Genomic DNA, 7,500 nt, shown 5'->3' on the forward strand with positions numbered 1-7,500 from the left:
CACGTGGCCTAAAGGATAAGGCGTCTGACTTCGGATCAGAAGATTGAGGGTTCGAATCCCTTCGTGGTTACTTGAAAGACCCATCTCTCAAATTCATGTCAGCATGTTCGTGGCTTAATCTATAATTACGCACTTAGTGAAACAAAGGAATACTTAGACCCACTTTAAGTGAATCTTTTTCAAACAGTTTCTAGCTGAAAAACAAACAAACTTGGCTTAATCTATAATTACTCACTTAGTGAAACAAAGGAATACTTAGACCCACTTTAAGTGAATCTTTTTCAAACAGTTTCTAGCTGAAAAACAAACAAACATGAAAATAGCTATTGACATCAAAGGCCGGTTAGCTCAGTTGGTTAGAGCGTGGTGCTAATAACGCCAAGGTCACGGGTTCTACCCCCGTACTGGCCATCTCTTACTTGTTGAGTTCATCATTGTATCAATTTGAGGATGATTTATTCACTTCCGTAAAAAATTGAACGACCATTACTCAATACCACCTCAGCCACGTGGCCTAAAGGATAAGGCGTCTGACTTCGGATCAGAAGATTGAGGGTTCGAATCTCTTCGTGGTTACTTGAAAGACCCATCTCTCAAATTCATGTCAGCATGTTCGTGGCTTAATCTATAATTACGCACTTAGTGAAACAAAGGAATACTTAGACCCACTTTAAGTGAATCTTTTTCAAACAGTTTCTAGCTGAAAAACAAACAAACATGGCTTAATCTATAATTACGCACTTAGTGAAACAAAGAAATACTTAGACCCACTTTAAGTGAATCTTTTTCAAACAGTTTCTAGCTGAAAAACAAACAAACATGAAAATAGCTATTGACATCAAAGGCCGGTTAGCTCAGTTGGTTAGAGCGTGGTGCTAGTAAAGCCAAGGTCACGGGTTCAACCCCCGTACTGGCCATCTCTTACTTGTTGAGTTCATCATTGTATCAATTTGAGGATGATTTATTCACTTCCGTAAAAAATTCAATGACCATTACTCAATACCACCTCAGCCACGTGGCCTAAAGCATAAGGCGTCTGACTTCGGATCAGAAGATTGAGGGTTCGAATCCCTTCGTGGTTACTTGAAAGACCCATCTCTCAAATTCATGTCAGCATGTTCGTGGCTTAATCTATAATTACGCACTTAGTGAAACAAAGGAATACTTAGACCCACTTTAAGTGAATCTTTTTCAAACAGTTTCTAGCTGAAAAACAAACAAACTTGGCTTAATCTATAATTACTCACTTAGTGAAACAAAGGAATACTTAGACCCACTTTAAGTGAATCTTTTTCAAACAGTTTCTAGCTGAAAAACAAACAAACATGAAAATAGCTATTGACATCAAAGGCCGGTTAGCTCAGTTGGTTAGAGCGTGGTGCTAATAACGCCAAGGTCACGGGTTCAACCCCCGTACTGGCCATCTCTTACTTGTTGAGTTCATCATTGTATCAATTTGAGGATGATTTATTCACTTCCGTAAAAAATTGAAAGACCATTACTCAATGCCACCTCAGCCACGTGGCCTAAAGGATAAGGCGTCTGACTTCGGATCAGAAGATTGAGGGTTCGAATCCCTTCGTGGTTACTTGAAAGACCCATCTCTCAAATTCATGTCAGCATGTTCGTGGCTTAATCTATAATTACGCACTTAGTGAAACAAAGGAATACTTAGACCCACTTTAAGTGAATCTTTTTCAAACAGTTTCTAGCTGAAAAACAAACAAACATGGCTTAATCTATAATTACTCACTTAGTGAAACAAAGGAATACTTAGACCCACTCTAAGTGAATCTTTTTCAAACAGTTTCTAGCTGAAAAACAAACAAACATGAAAATAGCTATTGACATCAAAGGCGGGTTAGCTCAGTTGGTTAGAGCGTGGTGCTAATAACGCAAAGGTCACGGGTTCAACCCCCGTACTGGCCATCTCTTACTTGTTGAGTTCATCATTGTATCAATTTGAGGATGATTTATTCACTTCCGTAAAAAATTGAATGACCATTACTTAATACCACCTCAGCCACGTGTCCTAAAAGATAAGGCGTCTGAATTCGGATCAGAAGATTCAGGGTTCGAATCCCTTCGTGGTTACTTGAAAGACCCATCTCTCAAATTCATGTCAGCATGTTCGTGGCTTAATCTATAATTACGCACTTAGTGAAACAAAGGAATACTTAGACCCACTTTAAGTGAATCTTTTTCAAACTGTTTCTAGCTGAAAAACAAACAAACATGAAAATAGCTATTGACATCAAAGGCCGGTTAGCTCAGTTGGTTAGAGCGTGGTGCTAATAACGCCAAGGTCACGGGTTCAACCCCCGTACTGGCCATCTCTTACTTGTTGAGTTCATCATTGTATCAATTTGAGGATGATTTATTCACTTCCGTAAAAAATTCAATGACCATTACTCAATACCACCTCAGCCACGTGGCCTAAAGGATAAGGCGTCTGACTTCGGATCAGAAGATTGAGGGTTCGAATCCCTTCGTGGTTACTTGAAAGACCCATCTCTCAAATTCATGTCAGCATGTTCGTGGCTTAATCTATAATTACGCACTTAGTGAAACAAAGGAATACTTAGACCCACTTTAAGTGAATCTTTTTCAAACAGTTTCTAGCTGAAAAACAAACAAACTTGGCTTAATCTATAATTACTCACTTAGTGAAACAAAGGAATACTTAGACCCACTTTAAGTGAATCTTTTTCAAACAGTTTCTAGCTGAAAAACAAACAAACATGAAAATAGCTATTGACATCAAAGGCCGGTTAGCTCAGTTGGTTAGAGCGTGGTGCTAATAACGCCAAGGTCACGGGTTCTACCCCCGTACTGGCCATCTCTTACTTGTTGAGTTCATCATTGTATCAATTTGAGGATGATTTATTCACTTCCGTAAAAAATTGAACGACCATTACTCAATACCAACTCAGCCACGTGGCCTAAAGGATAAGGCGTCTGACTTCGGATCAGAAGATTGAGGGTTCGAATCCCTTCGTGGTTACTTGAAAGACCCATCTCTCAAATTCATGTCAGCATGTTCGTGGCTTAATCTATAATTACGCACTTAGTGAAACAAAGGAATACTTAGACCCACTTTAAGTGAATCTTTTTCAAACAGTTTCTAGCTGAAAAACAAACAAACATGGCTTAATCTATAATTACGCACTTAGTGAAACAAAGAAATACTTAGACCCACTTTAAGTGAATCTTTTTCAAACAGTTTCTAGCTGAAAAACAAACAAACATGAAAATAGCTATTGACATCAAAGGCCGGTTAGCTCAGTTGGTTAGAGCGTGGTGCTAGTAAAGCCAAGGTCACGGGTTCAACCCCCGTACTGGCCATCTCTTACTTGTTGAGTTCATCATTGTATCAATTTGAGGATGATTTATTCACTTCCGTAAAAAATTCAATGACCATTACTCAATACCACCTCAGCCACGTGGCCTAAAGGATAAGGCGTCTGACTTCGGATCAGAAGATAGAGGGTTCGAATCCCTTCGTGGTTACTTGAAAGACCCATCTCTCAAATTCATATCAGCATGTTCGTGGCTTAATCTATAATTACGCACTTAGTGAAACAAAGGAATACTTAGACCCACTTTAAGTGAATCTTTTTCAAACAGTTTCTAGCTGAAAAACAAACAAACTTGGCTTAATCTATAATTACTCACTTAGTGAAACAAAGGAATACTTAGACCCACTTTAAGTGAATCTTTTTCAAACAGTTTCTAGCTGAAAAACAAACAAACATGAAAATAGCTATTGACATCAAAGGCCGGTTAGCTCAGTTGGTTAGAGCGTGGTGCTAATAACGACAAGGTCACGGGTTCAACCCCCATACTGGCCATCTCTTACTTGTTGAGTTCATCATTGTATCAATTTGAGGATGATTTATTCACTTCCGTAAAAAAGTGAATGACCATTACTTAATACCACCTCAGCCACGTGTCCTAAAAGATAAGGCGTCTGAATTCGGATCAGAAGATTCAGGGTTCGAATCCCTTCGTGGTTACTTGAAAGACCCATCTCTCAAATTCATGTCAGCATGTTCGTGGCTTAATCTATAATTACGCACTTAGTGAAACAAAGGAATACTTAGACCCACTTTAAGTGAATCTTTTTCAAACAGTTTCTAGCTGAAAAACAAACAAACATGGCTTAATCTATAATTACGCACTTAGTGAAACAAAGGAATACTTAGACCCACTTTAAGTGAATCTTTTTCAAACTGTTTCTAGCTGAAAAACAAACAAACATGAAAATAGCTATTGACATCAAAGGCCGGTTAGCTCAGTTGGTTAGAGCGTGGTGCTAATAACGCCAAGGTCACGGGTTCAACCCCCGTACTGGCCATCTCTTACTTGTTGAGTTCATCATTGTATCAATTTGAGGATGATTTATTCACTTCCGTAAAAAATTGAACGACCATTACTCAATACCACCTCAGCCACGTGGCCTAAAGGATAAGGCGTCTGACTTCGGATCAGAAGATTGAGGGTTCGAATCCCTTCGTGGTTACTTGAAAGACCCATCTCTCAAATTCATGTCAGCATGTTCGTGGCTTAATCTATAATTACGCACTTAGTGAAACAAAGGAATACTTAGACCCACTTTGAGTGAATCTTTTTCAAACAGTTTCTAGCTGAAAAACAAACAAACATGGCTTAATCTATAATTACGCACTTAGTGAAACAAAGGAATACTTAGACCCACTTTAAGTGAATCTTTTTCAAACAGTTTCTAGCTGAAAAACAAACAAACATGAAAATAGCTATTGACATCAAAGGCCGGTTAGCTCAGTTGGTTAGAGCGTGGTGCTAATAACGCCAAGGTCACGGGTTCAAACCCCGTACTGGCCATCTCTTACTTGTTGAGTTCATCATTGTATCAATTTGAGGATGATTTATTCACTTCCGTAAAAAATTCAATGACCATTACTCAATACCACCTCAGCCACGTGGACTAAAGGATAAGGCGTCTGACTTCGGATCAGAAGATTGAGGGTTCGAATCCCTTCGTGGTTACTTGAAAGACCCATCTCTCAAATTCATGTCAGCATGTTCGTGGCTTAATCTATAATTACGCACTTAGTGAAACAAAGGAATACTTAGACCCACTTTAAGTGAATTTTTTTCAAACAGTTTCTAGCTGAAAAACAAACAAACATGGCTTAATCTATAATTACTCACTTAGTGAAACAAAGGAATACTTAGACCCACTTTAAGTGAATCTTTTTCAAACAGTTTCTAGCTGAAAAACAAACAAACATGAAAATAGCTATTGACATCAAAGGCAGGTTAGCTCAGTTGGTTAGAGCGTGGTGCTAATAACGCCAAGGTCACGGGTTCAACCCCCGTACTGGCTATCTCTTACTTGTTGAGTTCATCATTGTATCAATTTGAGGATGATTTGTTCACTTCCGTAAAAAATTGAACGACCATTACTCAATACCACCTCAGCCACGTGGCCTAAAGGATAAGGCGTCTGACTTCGGATCAGAAGATTGAGGGTCCGAATCCCTTCGTGGTTACTTGAAAGACCCATCTCTCAAATTCATGTCAGCATGTTCGTGGCTTAATCTATAATTACGCACTTAGTGAAACAAACGAATACTTAGACCCACTTTAAGTGAATCTTTTTCAAACAGTTTCTAGCTGAAAAACAAACAAACATGGCTTAATCTATAATTACTCACTTAGTGAAACAAAGGAATACTTAGACCCACTTTAAGTGAATCTTTTTCAAACAGTTTCTAGCTGAAAAACAAACAAACATGAAAATAGCTATTGACATCAAAGGAGGGTTAGCTCAGTTGGTTAGAGCGTGGTGCTAATAACGCAAAGGTCACGGGTTCAACCCCCGTACTGGCCAGCTCTTACTTGTTGAGTTCATCATTGTATCAATTTGAGGATGATTTATTCACTTCCGTAAAAAATTGAATGACCATTACTTAATACCACCTCAGCCACGTGTCCTAAAAGATAAGGCGTCTGAATTCGGATCAGAAGATTCAGGGTTCGAATCCCTTCGTGGTTACTTGAAAGACCCATCTCTCAAATTCATGTCAGCATGTTCGTGGCTTAATCTATGATTACGCACTTAGTGAAACAAAGGAATACATAGACCCACTTTGAGTGAATCTTTTTCAAACAGTTTCTAGCTGAAAAACAAACAAACATTGCTTAATCTATAATTACGCACTTAGTGAAACAAAGGAATACTTAGACCCACTTTAAGTGAATCTTTTTCAAACAGTTTCTAGCTGAAAAACAAACAAACATGAAAATAGCTATTGACATCAAAGGCCGGTTAGCTCAGTTGGTTAGAGCGTGGTGCTAATAACGCCAAGGTCACGGGTTCAACCCCCGTACTGGCCATCTCTTACTTGTTGAGTTCATCATTGTATCAATTTGAGGATGATTTATTCACTTCCGTAAAAAATTCAATGACCATTACTCAATACCACCTCAGCCACGTGGCCTAAAGGATAAGGCGTCTGACTTCGGATCAGAAGATTGAGGGTTCGAATCCCTTCGTGGTTACTTGAAAGACCCATCTCTCAAATTCATGTCAGCATGTTCGTGGCTTAATCTATAATTACGCACTTAGTGAAACAAAGGAATACTTAGACCCACTTTAAGTGAATCTCTTTCAAACAGTTTCTAGCTGAAAAACAAACAAACTTGGCTTAATCTATAATTACTCACTTAGTGAAACAAAGGAATACTTAGACCCACTTTAAGTGAATCTTTTTCAAACAGTTTCTAGCTGAAAAACAAACAAACATGAAAATAGCTATTGACAACAAAGGCCGGTTAGCTCAGTTGGTTAGAGCGTGGTGCTAATAACGCCAAGGTCACGGGTTCAACCCCCGTACTGGCCATCTCTTACTTGTTGAGTTCATCATTGTATCAATTTGAGGATGATTTATTCACTTCCGTAAAAAATTGAACGACCATTACTCAATACCACCTCAGCCACGTGGCCTAAAGGGTAAGGCGTCTGACTTCGGATCAGAAGATTGAGGGTTCGAATCCCTTCGTGGTTACTTGAAAGACCCATCTCTCAAATTCATGTCAGCATGTTCGTGGCTTAATCTATAATTACGCACTTAGTGAAACAAAGGAATACTTAGACCCACTTTAAGTGAATCTTTTTCAAACAGTTTCTAGCTGAAAAACAAACGAACATGGCTTAATCTATAATTACGCACTTAGTGAAACAAAGGAATACTTAGACCCACTTTAAGTGAATCTTTTTCAAACAGTTTCTAGCTGAAAAACAAACAAACATGAAAATAGCTTTTGACATCAAAGGCGGGTTAGCTCAGTTGGTTAGAGCGTGGTGCTAATAACGCAAAGGTCACGGGTTCAACCCCCGTACTGGCCATCTCTTACTTGTTGAGTTTATCATTGTATCAATTTGAGGATGATTTATTCACTTCCGTAAAAAATTGAATGACCATTACTTAATACCACCTCAGCCACGTGTCCTAA

The 7,500-nt window shown here is 38.8% G+C and overlaps 18 non-coding genes across 18 annotated transcripts in view; all 18 read left to right on the forward strand.

Annotated features, from left to right (window-relative positions):
• Nucleotides 1–70, forward strand: part of AC3HAE_019468 (transfer RNA arginine (anticodon UCG)) — a 73-nt gene extending 3 nt beyond the window's left edge. Inside the window, exon 1 of the tRNA in view lies at nt 1–70. This exon is cut by the window's left edge and continues 3 nt beyond it. This is a non-coding gene — a tRNA (tRNA-Arg).
• A 267-nt stretch (nt 71–337) lies between these two features.
• Nucleotides 338–411, forward strand: AC3HAE_019469 (transfer RNA isoleucine (anticodon AAU)). Its single transcript has one exon. It is a non-coding gene; the product is annotated as a tRNA-Ile (tRNA).
• Nucleotides 412–843: 432 nt separating this feature from the next.
• On the forward strand, nt 844–917 carry AC3HAE_019470 (transfer RNA threonine (anticodon AGU)). Its single transcript has one exon. It is a non-coding gene; the product is annotated as a tRNA-Thr (tRNA).
• A 432-nt stretch (nt 918–1,349) lies between these two features.
• AC3HAE_019472 (transfer RNA isoleucine (anticodon AAU)) lies at nt 1,350–1,423 on the forward strand. The gene has a single exon. It is a non-coding gene; the product is annotated as a tRNA-Ile (tRNA).
• A 92-nt stretch (nt 1,424–1,515) lies between these two features.
• Nucleotides 1,516–1,588, forward strand: AC3HAE_019473 (transfer RNA arginine (anticodon UCG)). Its single transcript has one exon. It is a non-coding gene; the product is annotated as a tRNA-Arg (tRNA).
• A 671-nt stretch (nt 1,589–2,259) lies between these two features.
• AC3HAE_019475 (transfer RNA isoleucine (anticodon AAU)) lies at nt 2,260–2,333 on the forward strand. The gene has a single exon. It is a non-coding gene; the product is annotated as a tRNA-Ile (tRNA).
• A 92-nt stretch (nt 2,334–2,425) lies between these two features.
• Nucleotides 2,426–2,498, forward strand: AC3HAE_019476 (transfer RNA arginine (anticodon UCG)). Its single transcript has one exon. It is a non-coding gene; the product is annotated as a tRNA-Arg (tRNA).
• A 267-nt stretch (nt 2,499–2,765) lies between these two features.
• Nucleotides 2,766–2,839, forward strand: AC3HAE_019477 (transfer RNA isoleucine (anticodon AAU)). The gene has a single exon. It is a non-coding gene; the product is annotated as a tRNA-Ile (tRNA).
• Nucleotides 2,840–2,931: 92 nt separating this feature from the next.
• Nucleotides 2,932–3,004, forward strand: AC3HAE_019478 (transfer RNA arginine (anticodon UCG)). The gene has a single exon. It is a non-coding gene; the product is annotated as a tRNA-Arg (tRNA).
• A 267-nt stretch (nt 3,005–3,271) lies between these two features.
• AC3HAE_019479 (transfer RNA threonine (anticodon AGU)) lies at nt 3,272–3,345 on the forward strand. The gene has a single exon. It is a non-coding gene; the product is annotated as a tRNA-Thr (tRNA).
• A 92-nt stretch (nt 3,346–3,437) lies between these two features.
• On the forward strand, nt 3,438–3,510 carry AC3HAE_019480 (transfer RNA arginine (anticodon UCG)). The gene has a single exon. It is a non-coding gene; the product is annotated as a tRNA-Arg (tRNA).
• Nucleotides 3,511–4,283: 773 nt separating this feature from the next.
• Nucleotides 4,284–4,357, forward strand: AC3HAE_019481 (transfer RNA isoleucine (anticodon AAU)). Its single transcript has one exon. It is a non-coding gene; the product is annotated as a tRNA-Ile (tRNA).
• Nucleotides 4,358–4,449: 92 nt separating this feature from the next.
• AC3HAE_019483 (transfer RNA arginine (anticodon UCG)) lies at nt 4,450–4,522 on the forward strand. The gene has a single exon. It is a non-coding gene; the product is annotated as a tRNA-Arg (tRNA).
• Nucleotides 4,523–4,789: 267 nt separating this feature from the next.
• Nucleotides 4,790–4,863, forward strand: AC3HAE_019484 (transfer RNA isoleucine (anticodon AAU)). The gene has a single exon. It is a non-coding gene; the product is annotated as a tRNA-Ile (tRNA).
• Nucleotides 4,864–6,307: 1,444 nt separating this feature from the next.
• AC3HAE_019485 (transfer RNA isoleucine (anticodon AAU)) lies at nt 6,308–6,381 on the forward strand. Its single transcript has one exon. It is a non-coding gene; the product is annotated as a tRNA-Ile (tRNA).
• A 92-nt stretch (nt 6,382–6,473) lies between these two features.
• Nucleotides 6,474–6,546, forward strand: AC3HAE_019487 (transfer RNA arginine (anticodon UCG)). The gene has a single exon. It is a non-coding gene; the product is annotated as a tRNA-Arg (tRNA).
• A 267-nt stretch (nt 6,547–6,813) lies between these two features.
• Nucleotides 6,814–6,887, forward strand: AC3HAE_019488 (transfer RNA isoleucine (anticodon AAU)). Its single transcript has one exon. It is a non-coding gene; the product is annotated as a tRNA-Ile (tRNA).
• Nucleotides 6,888–6,979: 92 nt separating this feature from the next.
• AC3HAE_019489 (transfer RNA arginine (anticodon UCG)) lies at nt 6,980–7,052 on the forward strand. The gene has a single exon. It is a non-coding gene; the product is annotated as a tRNA-Arg (tRNA).
• Nucleotides 7,053–7,500: the final 448 nt, after the last annotated feature.

This window comes from Micromesistius poutassou, assembly GCF_964030765.1.
Source record: "Micromesistius poutassou genome assembly, chromosome: 6".
Classification (NCBI taxonomy): domain Eukaryota; kingdom Metazoa; phylum Chordata; class Actinopteri; order Gadiformes; family Gadidae; genus Micromesistius; species Micromesistius poutassou.